Here is a 12,103-nt window from a genome sequence, read left to right on the forward strand (position 1 = left end):
ACCCAGGGGAGAAAGGCCAGAGTGGCTGAAAGCTGTAAGACATGAAAGCAATTAAAGATTTAGGAGAAATGCAGAATAGCAGTGTCGAGGTAAAATGCAGTACGATCAACCCCCACACTATGAATCTCAGCAGGTATTAGGAGCAGGATTTTGAGACAAAATTTTACTTAAGTCTCAATGGGTGAGGCAACTCAAAATATTGAATGCCTTATGTCAGCTAGAATCTAATATTTCAGGTTATATATGGCACAGATTGTTGTTGTTCAGTTGGCAAGTGGTGTCTTTTTACAACCCCACGGACTGTAGCCTTTCAGGCTCCTTTATCCATGGGTTTTCCAGCTAAGAATACTGGAGTGGGTTGCCACATCCTTCTCCAGGGGATTGTCCTGACCGAGGGATTAAAACCGGGTCTCCTACATTGCTGGCAAATTCTTTTCCTCTGAGCCACCAGGGAAATCCATGACAAGGATACATAGAAAATAACTTATCAATGAAAATAATGAAATATACTATGTGTTGAATATTTGCTGCTGTGTTTATATCACAACCCTAGGAGTTTGACATTCAGAGTTAACTTCTGATCTCACACATTTTAAATCATTTGCTACATTGTCTTTCCTACATAAATACATATCAGAAACAAAATACTGATTTTTCCAAAATCTCATGACCATGTGTAAAATGTCAGAAATTATTGATTGAAAATATACTTCTGAATTCATTAAATATTTCAATTAGATCAATTTTGTATTAATAGTGAGAAGTTACAACTGTTTCTTGCAATAAAACATAAAGATGAATAATTCTTTGACAGATATAAGTCAAAATCCAAATGATTAAAAGTGCACATATATAAAGTATATGCATGTATATGCAGATTTAACTAATAGATCTATCCAGATCGGGCATTGCCCAGGAACAGGTGGAAGGAGCTATGCTGAACTTCTTTCAGTTGAAAGTCATTTTTGGCTACTTTTCTCTAAGGATAGGACTAGCTCTGTTTCAGCTTTCATTTAGAATTCTACTTGCTTTTAGGAACATGGACCTTTTTGGGAATGGTCATTTATAACCTCACTGGATGTCCTAGGGCTTGACTGCATCTAGGTGGCACCAGTGGTAAAAAAAAAAAAACAAAAAAACAAACAAACAAATAAAAAAACCACCTGTCTATTCAGATTAAGAGATGCAGGTTCGATCCCTGGGTTGGGAAAATCCCTGCAGAAGGGCATGACAACCCACTCCAGTATTCTTGCCTGGAGAATCCAAGGACAGAGGAGCCTGGTGGGTTGCAGTCCATATTGTTGCACAAAGTTGGACACAGCTGAACTGACTTAGAACGCAGCACAGCACACATTTTATGGTAACTTCTCAAAGTGAGAAAACTTACATTTTGGTTTTCCTTCTCTCACCTTCAAATCTTCACTGGGACTAATTCATGTGACAAAAGCAGCTTTTTCTTCTATCATTTCACCTGGATCACATAAGTGTTTTTAAAAGTCCACTTCACATCATTCAAGAAGCAAACATTCCTTGAATGATTTACTGCAAGACACCCGAGGCTACCACAAGACAGATTTTTCTTCCTGAAGCTTAATGTGGGAGCAACTTTAAATGTACCTTTTCTCAGTTAACCATAATACACAACAGAAGGAAAATTAACAACCAGTTGAACTCAATCTGGTCCACTTGTCACCCCTATATGTTCATAAATGCATTGAATTATATAATTTATTCTTTATGTTATTGCACCCAAAGTATTATTATGTAACCATTGAAAGTAAATTTTAATTTTAACCATCAACAGGCATATATAGGGGTGATTTAAGTCAGTCACATTTATTTATTTTTACTAAGTATCCCTCCTTATCCACCAATGAACTACAATCCAAAGATTATGGCCTATTGAATTGAAAGAAAAAAAATGATGACTACCAATTTTACAGATAAAAAACAAATTAATTCACTGCTCCAGGTAACAGGACGGCATGAGAGGCAACATCAAAAGCAAGAGTTTTGAAACACAGCTTTTTGTGTGTTCTGCATTATGCCATGAATAAAAAAGAGAATAATAGCTAACAGAGAGCTAGAAAGAAAAAACTACAATGCAAATGTAAGTTGAGGGAAGTGGAGGTGATTTCACAACACTAGATGAAACTAGGGCCATGGACAACAATTTCAAAAGTCATGGAGCCCTTGCCATCTCCAAAGCATCACATGCAGATGGAGCAATCACATTAATAATATTCATAGTGAAAGTCAAAGTGAAAGTCGCTCAGTAGTGTCCGACTCATTGTGACCCCATGGACTATACAGTCCATGGAATTCTCCAGGCCAGAATACTGGAGTGGGTAGCCTTTCCCGTCTATAGGGGATCTTCCCAAACCAGGGATCAAACCCAGGTCTCCTGAACTGCAGGTGGATTCTTCACCAGCTGAGCCACAAGGGAAGCCCAACAACATGCATAGTCAAATAGAAAATGTATAGATTAAAGGCATACTCAGAGAAACAAGAAGACACACTGGTGGATATTGTGTTAAGTAAGCATAGGAAAAACAGTCCCTCATAATGTTGAGGAATGGACTTTGATCTTAGATTTTTATTACAAGATTCAAAAAAGGACCTCTTCCCATCATTGGGAAGGTATTGCCAATGAAATGAACAAGTTTAAATAATCCTATCCTTGATCAAACTGGTGTTGTGAATCCCTGATGGATTCACAGACAAAATGGTTTGCAACTTACCCACCTAGCATGGTGCCTGAGATTCCCAGCAGTCACTCCGCCTTAAGCGGTATGCCTCAGAATGCCTTGGAGGAGTAACATATGAATACCAATTTGTGTGTCAGTGTGGATTTTTGAAATTCAAATCAGCTGTCACATTGTTGTAGGGAAAGGAACTCAGCTTCCCTAACTGGACAGAACTGGATTTGAAACTTTTCTACAATGTAACTGTTAGTATCCTCTTGAGCAAGGTATTCAGCATCTCCTAGATAATGGAAAATATATATGCAAAATGCCTGGTGAACATCTGATGCATGTAGGTTCCCAAGAGATGGTCATTTTCTTTTACTCCCTTGGAAGTTCAAAAGATAGTTCTGAAGTAAACTTAAATTTGAGTAGAGTAAGCAGGCAGATCCTAGCAAGACAAAAATACTACCTTTCATTTAATAAAATATTGAAATATCTGAATAAGAACCACGTCCTTCTTCTGTTAAAGCTGAATTGACAAATTATTGAATTGTGATTGCTATTTTTTTCCCTATCTCTGTACTGTTAAGGTACAAATGGGCATCTGGATATCTCACTGGCCCCACAAATTCAGTGTATTCAATATGAAATGTAGTCTTTTCCAACATGACTTTTTCTTCATAAATCCTCCATGACTCTTCATGACACCAATAGTCTCAGTTCTCTAAATATTCAAATATTACTCCAAATATGTTCAAATATTACTTAAAATAGACTTAGAATGGTTATTATGTGTGGACTGGTGAATGGGGGTGTCCCAGAGATCCTAATCCTCTAAATTTGGAAAATGAGAGGCTTTAGGATTGCCATATGACTGGAAGATGTTCTCAAATTTAGGGAGACACATGCAGAAATATCTCGATGCCAGGAGACTGCTAATCTTTCACATTGAAGAACTATGGAGCCCAGATATCAACGGAGGCCCCAGTGATACATCATGCCCATTTTCTGTTCTATATTCCTACTTCTGTTGTACTTGTCCAGGTTCTACATTACCTTGAATTGTAGAATGTTTGTTTCTTGGAAGAAACCCGAAGGTCATGTAGTTCAGAAAACTAAGGCCAAAAAGGTTAATTTTCTGGCCCAAGTTACGTAACTACTTGCTTACAAAGCCAAAGTTGACCTCAGATCTGATTGTTACCCCATTAGACATGATTGAGGTTACAATACTCTCTTACTGTTTTTCAGATTTAAATTAAATCCTCCATTGAACAGAGATGAACTAAATCTTCAAGAACCTCACTTTCCAATCCCAGATGATCCTCAGTGCTTTCCCCTTTGCCTATTATGTTCATTCTTCATCCTGGTCTCTGGACTGTCCATGATCTGGGCCAACCAGGCCAGGTGATATTATTTCACCCTGCTTTCCTGCTATTTTCAAGTGACAAACCCAGCTCTTGATGACTCTCAAGCACATATTGGGCATTTACATCTCCCCTCAAACTGTTCCCTTTGCCTAAAATATTCTCCACATTCCCTCTCTGTCGAAGCTCCATTGACATTGAAGTGTCTCCTTCATGAAGCTTTATAAAGTAAAGCTTTCCCCAACAAGATATGCTCTTTCTTTATCACTTTTAATACCTGATAGCTGTTATTGGAATTACTGTGATTTGGCAGGTATTATAGCTATCTGACATTTTTTCTATCTAAGAACAGAGGCTAATGTGCAAAACTTTATTTATATAATATTTTATACATGGAAGTTAGTAAAAGTTTGGGATGTAGATACACAAAAGATCTAGCAGCAAATCTAAGGGGAAAAAATCAAAAGAGAAAAGTCTTTCCATTCTTAACTATTCACCTTAAAAAAGCTTTAAAGGACTTCTCACCCCTACTTCAGAACTCCTGTTAACGTTCTAATTGGAAGTCACAGGAAATGTGCTTCAATTTCAAAGAAAACATAAGGGAATGACATCATTCCTGTTCTTTCTGCTGCCTTCAATGAACGTTTCATTTATCTTTGTCATTTAATCTATGCTGTCAGCAGTAAGGATGGAAGTCTCATTAATAAATATCAGAGGATGGTAACGATAACCCTATATGCAAAACAGAAAAGGAGACACAGAAATACAGAACAGACTTTTGAACTCTGTGGGAGAAGGTGAGGGTGGGATATTTCAAAAGAACAGCATGTATACTATCTATGATGAAACAGATCACCAGCCTAGGTGGGATGCATGAGACAAGTGCTCGGGCCTGGTGCACTGGGAAGACCCAGAGGAATCGGGTGGAGAGGGAGGTGGGAGGGGGGATCGGGATGGGGAATACGTGTAACTCTATGGCTTATTCATATCAATGTATGACAAAACCCACTGAAATGTTGTGAAGTAATTAGCCTCCAACTAATAAAAAAAAAAAAAAGTGAATCGAACTAAAAAAATAAAAAAAATAAATATCAGAGAAGATCTTCTGCCTTATACATGAAAACTCCTAAAGTATCCTCAAGACAATTGTACTGCATATTACAACTTAGAGAACTGATAATTCTGAACTGGCATCAGCAGTTGATTTAGAACTTGGTTATCACCATAATTGTGGAAGGACAAATCTGTAAAATTTTTCTAACAATTTATCACTGTATAACCTGATGCTTGGTTAAAAGTAACCTATAAAGCAGAGCTGGTGTGTAGAGTCTGATTACTCACTTCCAAATTAAAGTCTTGATATATGAAAGCCTGTTTGTGTGTGTGTGTAATAAATCTAAACATATTCTACATATAATTATGCTTTCTTAATGTGTCTTACATGAAAACAAAATTATCACATGATCAGTTAGTATCAATGGACCAATATAAATGAGCTGAAAATATATGGTTGTAATATTCAGGTGTGAGAAGAGAATTCCTTCCCACAATATATTTAAAGAGTATATAATCCAATTTAGAGGAACAGAATTTTAATCATAAATCATGAGCTATTTAGTCCAGAATTTTATGCTAATTATTTAAGGGTGGAAATCAAGCTTCCATGTCATACCTATTTACAAGTTCATCAATAGTTATTAGTTATTATCTTTGTACAATGGTGAAACATTTGATAGTACTGGGCATTATCTCATTTTTATGCAGCTGGTTAGATTTTATTTTTTTACATTAAAGAACTATTTTCTCTAAATTTAGAATAGAATAATTGTTGTAAGGATGGGATAAAAAGTAACCATTATGTATGCTATACTTTAATCTTTTCTGCAAAAAAGTATACATCTTCCTTTAAAAAGTTATTCCACAAAACTTGAGCTGTGTTCTCTCAATGTACAATTAATATTGATTTACATTCCAAGCCTTGCTCTTTGAACTTGATCAATATAAATGATTATTCATATTCATGCCATTTTATATGTTATATCATAAGTTATTAGATTGCCTCATATTGCATTATATTTAAATAGAGTTCTACAGTAAATAGGTGATTTGAAAAATTGTTCAGTACTTCACTAATAGCTTATACCATTTCCTGAAAATTTCTTTTTGTAGAAAAGAGCATGCCACTTCTCTGCTGGATGCTCCATCCAGTTCTTGTTTATTGTAACCAGGAGATGAAATTTCCAAACAAACGCTGGTGTTTACAGCACTTGGAGAGGCATGTGGCCTGCCATTCCAGTCTCTGTCAAGCCTGTGCCCCACCTGCTTTTCGGCTTTGGCTTAAACAAGTTGGTTGGGCCATTACGCAAGTGTGAGAACACAAGAATGTGAGATGCCACAGGCCAGGTGACATGCCAGTGCTGAAAGCTGGTCCATGGCAGGGCACCACTGTGTACATAGAAAGGCCACATGCCACACCAAGAGGTGGCAGCCATGGCTCCCAAGTTAGATGAATAATTCCCTTTCCATTATGTTCTCACAAACATGTTGCAAAACAATAAGCCTTGAGCTATACCAAGTCCAAAAGTTCAGGGTTTCAGAAGACTGACAAGTGAATATTTATATTTATTTCTGAGTTGATTGACAGATTGACATATAGAACTTTTTTTAAAACCGTGCTTATGGATGGCTTGAGAAATACTTTTTTTAAGGCAACAGAAATCATTCTCATAGGTATAGGCTGATTGACAGATTGACATATAGAACTTTTTTTAAAACCGTGCTTATGGATGACTTGAGAAATACTTTTTTTAAGGCAACAGAAATCATTCTCATAGGTATGGGCTTCTGACACAGCCAAATGCTGCAGATTAGCAAATAATGTGTATATATATATATTATACACAAATTATATATATATATAATTTTTGTCTAATAAAGCAGGAGAGAATTTAATAGAAGAAATGTCATAGAATATCATACAATTCCTCTACTTTTCTTGAATTTCATACTTCTGTATGCTATCACCAGGTCCACACTGCTAATGCAATTGCAGTTGAATTCATTTCAAGTGTTGGCAGGAAAGGATAAGGAGAAAATAATTACACTTTAAAAATTCTGTTGAGTCTAGTGTAAGTTACAGAATTCAAAAATGTGCAGTGTCAGGTAAACCAAGGTATTTTCTGAGCTCTGACTCTACTACTGAATAAGTGTGTGAATATAAAAGATGAATAAAATTTCTCTATTTTTTATTCATCTTAACAATGGAAGACTCAATCAAAGGCCAAAATACTTTTGAAAGTTTTAAAGACTTAGTATTGAGAATTTCTTCCTCTTTCTTTGCCACTTTATTATTTTTTTAATTGAAGAATAATTGCTTTACAGAATTTTGTGTTTTTTTGTCATATGTCAACAAGAAACAGCTATAGGTATATCCATGTCCCCTCCCTCCCAAACCTCCCCCCGCATCTCCCTCCCCATCTCACCCTCTAGATTGTTGCAGAGCCCCTGTTTGGGTTCCCTGAGTCATAGAGCAGATTCCCGTTGGCTCTCTATTTTACACATGGTCATGTAAGTTTCCATGTTCATGTCTCCATACGTCCCACACTCTCCCTCCTCCCCTGCCCCCATGACCACAGCTCTGCTCTTTATGTCTGTTTCTCCATTGCTGCCCTGGAAATAAATTCATCAGTACTATCTTTCTAGATTCCATATATATGTGTCACTATATAATATTTATATTTCTCTTTCTAACTTACTTCATTCTATATAATAGGCTCCAGGTTTGGCCACCTCATTAGAACTGACTCAAATGCATTCTTCTTCATGGCTGAGTAGTATTCCATTGTGTATATCTACCACAACTTCTTTATCCATTCATCTGTCGACGGACATCTAGGTTGCTTCCATGTTCTAGCTATTGTAAATAGTGCCGCAATGAACATCAGTATACATGTGTCTTGTTCAATTTTGGTTTCCTCAGGGTATATGCCTAGGAGTGGGATTGCTGGGTCATATGGTGATTTTACTCCTGTTTTTTAAGGAATCTCCATACCATCTTTCATAGTGGCTGTATCAATTTATACTCCTATCAGCAACGCAAGCAGGTTCCTTTTTCTCACACCCTCTCCAGCATTTATTGTTCGTAGTCTTTTTGATGATGGCCATTCTGACTGGTGTTAGGTGGTATCTCATTGTAGTTTTGATTTGCATTTCTCTAATAATGAGTGATGTTGAGGATCTTTGCATGTGTTTGTTAGCCATAAATATGTCTTCTTTGGAGAAATGTCTGTTTAGGTCTTTTTCCCACTTTTTTATTGGGTTGTTTGTTTTCCTGGTATTGAGTTGTATTGGCTGCTTATGTATTTTGGAAATTAATTCTTTGTCAGTTGTTTCTTCTGCTATATTTTCTCACATTCTGAGGGTTGTATTTTCATCTAGTATGTAGCTTCCTTTGCTGTGCAAAAGCTTTTCAGTTTAATTAGATCCCACTTGCTTATTTTGTTTTTATTTCCATTACTCTAGGGGGTGGGTCATAGAAGATCTTACTTTGATTTATGTCATCGAGTGTTCTGCCTATGTTTTACTCTAAGAATCTTATAGTTTCTGGTCTTACATTTAGGCTTCTAATCCATTTTGAATTTATCTTTTTGTGTGATGTTAGGAAATGCTCTAATTTCATTCTTTTGCGTGTAGATGTCCAGTTTCCTCAGCACCACTTATTGAAGAGGCTATCTTTGCCTCTTTGTATATTCTACCCTCCTTTATAAAAAATAAGGTATCCATAAGTTTGTGGGTTTATTTCTGGGCTCTCTGTCTTGTTCCAGTGGTTATATTTCTGTTTTTGTGCCAGTACCATTCTGTTTGATGACTGCAGCTTTGTAGTGCAGTCTGAGGTCAGGAAGGATGATTCCTGCAGCTCCATTCTTCTTTCTCAACACTGCTTTGTCTATTCAGGGTCTTTCGTGTTTCCATATGAATTGTGAAATTTTTTGTTCTAGTTCTGTAAAAAAAAAATTCCATTTGTAATTTGATAGAGATCACATTGAATCTGTAGATTGCATTTGGTAGTATAGTCATTTCAAAATGTTGATTCTTCATACTCCATCCTAAAGGAGATCAGTCCTGAGTGTTCATTGGTAGGACTGATTTTGAAGCTGAAACTCCAATACTTTGGCCACCTGATGTGAAGAGCTGACTCATTGGAAAAGACGCTGATGCTGGGAAAGATTGAGGGCAGGAGGAGAAGTGGACGACAGAGGATGAGATGGCTGGATGGCATCACCGACTCGATGGACATGGGTTTGTGTGGACTCCGGGAGTTCATGACAGACAGGGAAGCCTGACGTGCTGCGGTTCATGGGGTCACAAAGAGTCAGATACAACTGAGTGACTGAACTGAACTGAACCCATGAACATGGGATATCTCTCCATCTGTTTATATCATCTTTGATTTCTTTCATCAGCATCTTAAATTTTCTGTATACAGTTCTTTTGTCTCCTTAGGTAGGTTTGTTCCTAGTTTATTCTTGTTTTTGCAATAGTGAATGGGATTAATTCCTTACTTTCTCTTTCTGACTTTTCATTGTTAGTATATAGGAATGAGAGTGATTTCTGTCTATTGACCTTGTATCCCGTGACTGCTGAATTCACTGATTAGCTCTAGTAATTTTCTGATAGTTTCTTTTGGATTTTCTATGTAGAGTATAAAGTCATCTGCAAACAGTGAGAATATTGCTTCTTCTTTTCTAATCTGGATTGCTTTTATTTCTTTTACTTCTCTAAAAGCCATTTGGAAGCCATTTGGAAGTCTCTAGGACTTCCAAAACTGTGTTGAATGATAGTGGTGAGAGTAGACACCCTTTTTTTGTTCCTGATCTTAGAAGGAATGCTTTTAGTTTTTCACCATTGAGCATAATGTTTCCTATGGGCGCATCATATATGGCCTTTAATATGTTGAGATAGGTTCCTTCTATGCCTTTTGTCATAGATTTCACATGATGTCAGAAGTGACTCAGGCTTCCCCGGTGGCTCAAATAGTAAAGAATCTGCCTGTAATGCAGGAGACCCAGGTCTGATCCCTGGGTTGGGAAGATCCTCTGGAGAAGGGAATGGCAACCCACTCCACTATTCTTGCCTGGAAATTTCCATGGACAGAGGAGCCTGGTCAGCTAGTCCACAGGGTTGCAAAGAATCAGACACGACTGAGTGACTAACACTAGAAGTAAATCATAGAGACTTTGAAACACCAAAAATTGTATTAATATGTGGAGAGCTGTACAAAGTCGGTTATTTAGATTTACAAGCTTTAGTTCTTGACTTTTACAACTGGCCCCTAAATTTCCTAAAATAATTTCCCATCTTTCAGGGTGGGACTGAGAGCATCATGCCAGGTCCAGTCTGATTTTAGAGGAATGAACTCATTGCACTACTTCCTGAAAAAAAGAGCTACTGATGCTCTGCTATGCTTATAATCTCATGTTGCCCAATAAAGATATTTGGGGGAGTTTATTTATTCCCTTTCTGTGTGCTGAGTAAATTATTGCTTGTAAAAGGTTATGCTTCTCCAGAGAGCATTAGAAATAAAGCCTTGGTTCTTTTTACTTGAAGTCTGGTTGATTTTCAGCATCTTTTAAGCCCAGACTCTGAATGAGAATGTCACCTATTTGAAATAGTATGCTGAAATACAGATTTAAAACTTTGATACTGCCTCTTGGTAGATACACAAACTGAGAAGAAAGTGAGGGGAATCTCAAGACCATGTGGAAACAGTGCCGTATTAGAGCACAAGTATTAGTATTCAACATGGCGGGTGGGGGGAGGCTTTGAAGACCAAGCATGACTTTGACTACCGAACCTCCAAGCAGAATATTCAGATATGGCTTCTCTGTTCCATGTTTTAAAAATAAGTCCAACACTGGCAAGGCTGTCACATGTTGTACTATGCATGTTTCAGCCGTGAATTTACAAAACGAAGTACCTTATCCTTGCTTTAAGGTATTGAGCACACTGACTCCATAAGAATTACTTATCACCCTGACTCTCTATGTGAATTCTGTAATTTCTAGAATTACAACTCTAAAATATTTTACTACTACTATGAAAATCAAAATTGTAAATCAGATAAAAATCCACAGATAAACCAAATATTTTCCTGACATTTTCTTTCTCCTCTCCTCTTGATCTCAATTCTCTTCTCATTTATATTTTTATATTCTTGCATGTGACAATAATCCCCTTCTCCCACAGACCATACACATTTCCAGCATATTATAAAGATGCCTTTCCATTGTCTACCTAATTTCTTTTTTTTTTTTTCCCTTTGATTTTATTCACTGAGACACAGAGAGATAAACTGGAGGCAACACTTGGGAGACATTTGTGATTGAAAAGTAAAGTGAGATTAAATGATTGTTCTCTGTTTCACAACTACCTAAAGTGAAAGCAATGTTGATCCCATCCACTTAAATCTGAATTGGTGATTTAGTGCCAAACATATCATTTTAACAATGGTACCTAAATTAGAGTGGGCCAGCAGAGTAGCCTACCATCAATGTCTATGTCACATGCATGCATGCAAGATAAATTGCTTCAGTCATGTCTGACTTTTTGTGACCCTATGGATTGTAGCTCGCCAGGCTCTTCTGTCCATGGGATTCTCCAGGCAAGGATACTGTAGTGGGTTCCCATGCCCTCCTCCAGGAGATGACACACCAGTTCAGTTCAGTTTAGTTCAGTCGCTCAGTCGTGTCTGAGTCTTTGCAACCCCATGAATCACAGTACTTCAGGCCTCCCTGTCCATCACCAACTCCCGGAATTTACTCAAACTCATGCCTATCGAGTTGGTAATGCCATCCAGCCATCTCATCCTCCATCGCCCCCTTCTCCTCCTGCCCCCAATCCCTCCCAGTATCAGGGTCTTTTCCAATGGGTCAACTCTTCGCATCAGGTGGCCAAAGTATCAGAGTTTCAGCTTCAGCATCAGTCCGTCCAATGAACACCCAGGACTTATATCCTTTAGGATGGACTGGTTGGATCTCTTTGCAGTCCAAGGGA

Source organism: Cervus elaphus, chromosome 21 (genome assembly GCF_910594005.1).
Source record: "Cervus elaphus chromosome 21, mCerEla1.1, whole genome shotgun sequence".
Taxonomy (NCBI): domain Eukaryota; kingdom Metazoa; phylum Chordata; class Mammalia; order Artiodactyla; family Cervidae; genus Cervus; species Cervus elaphus.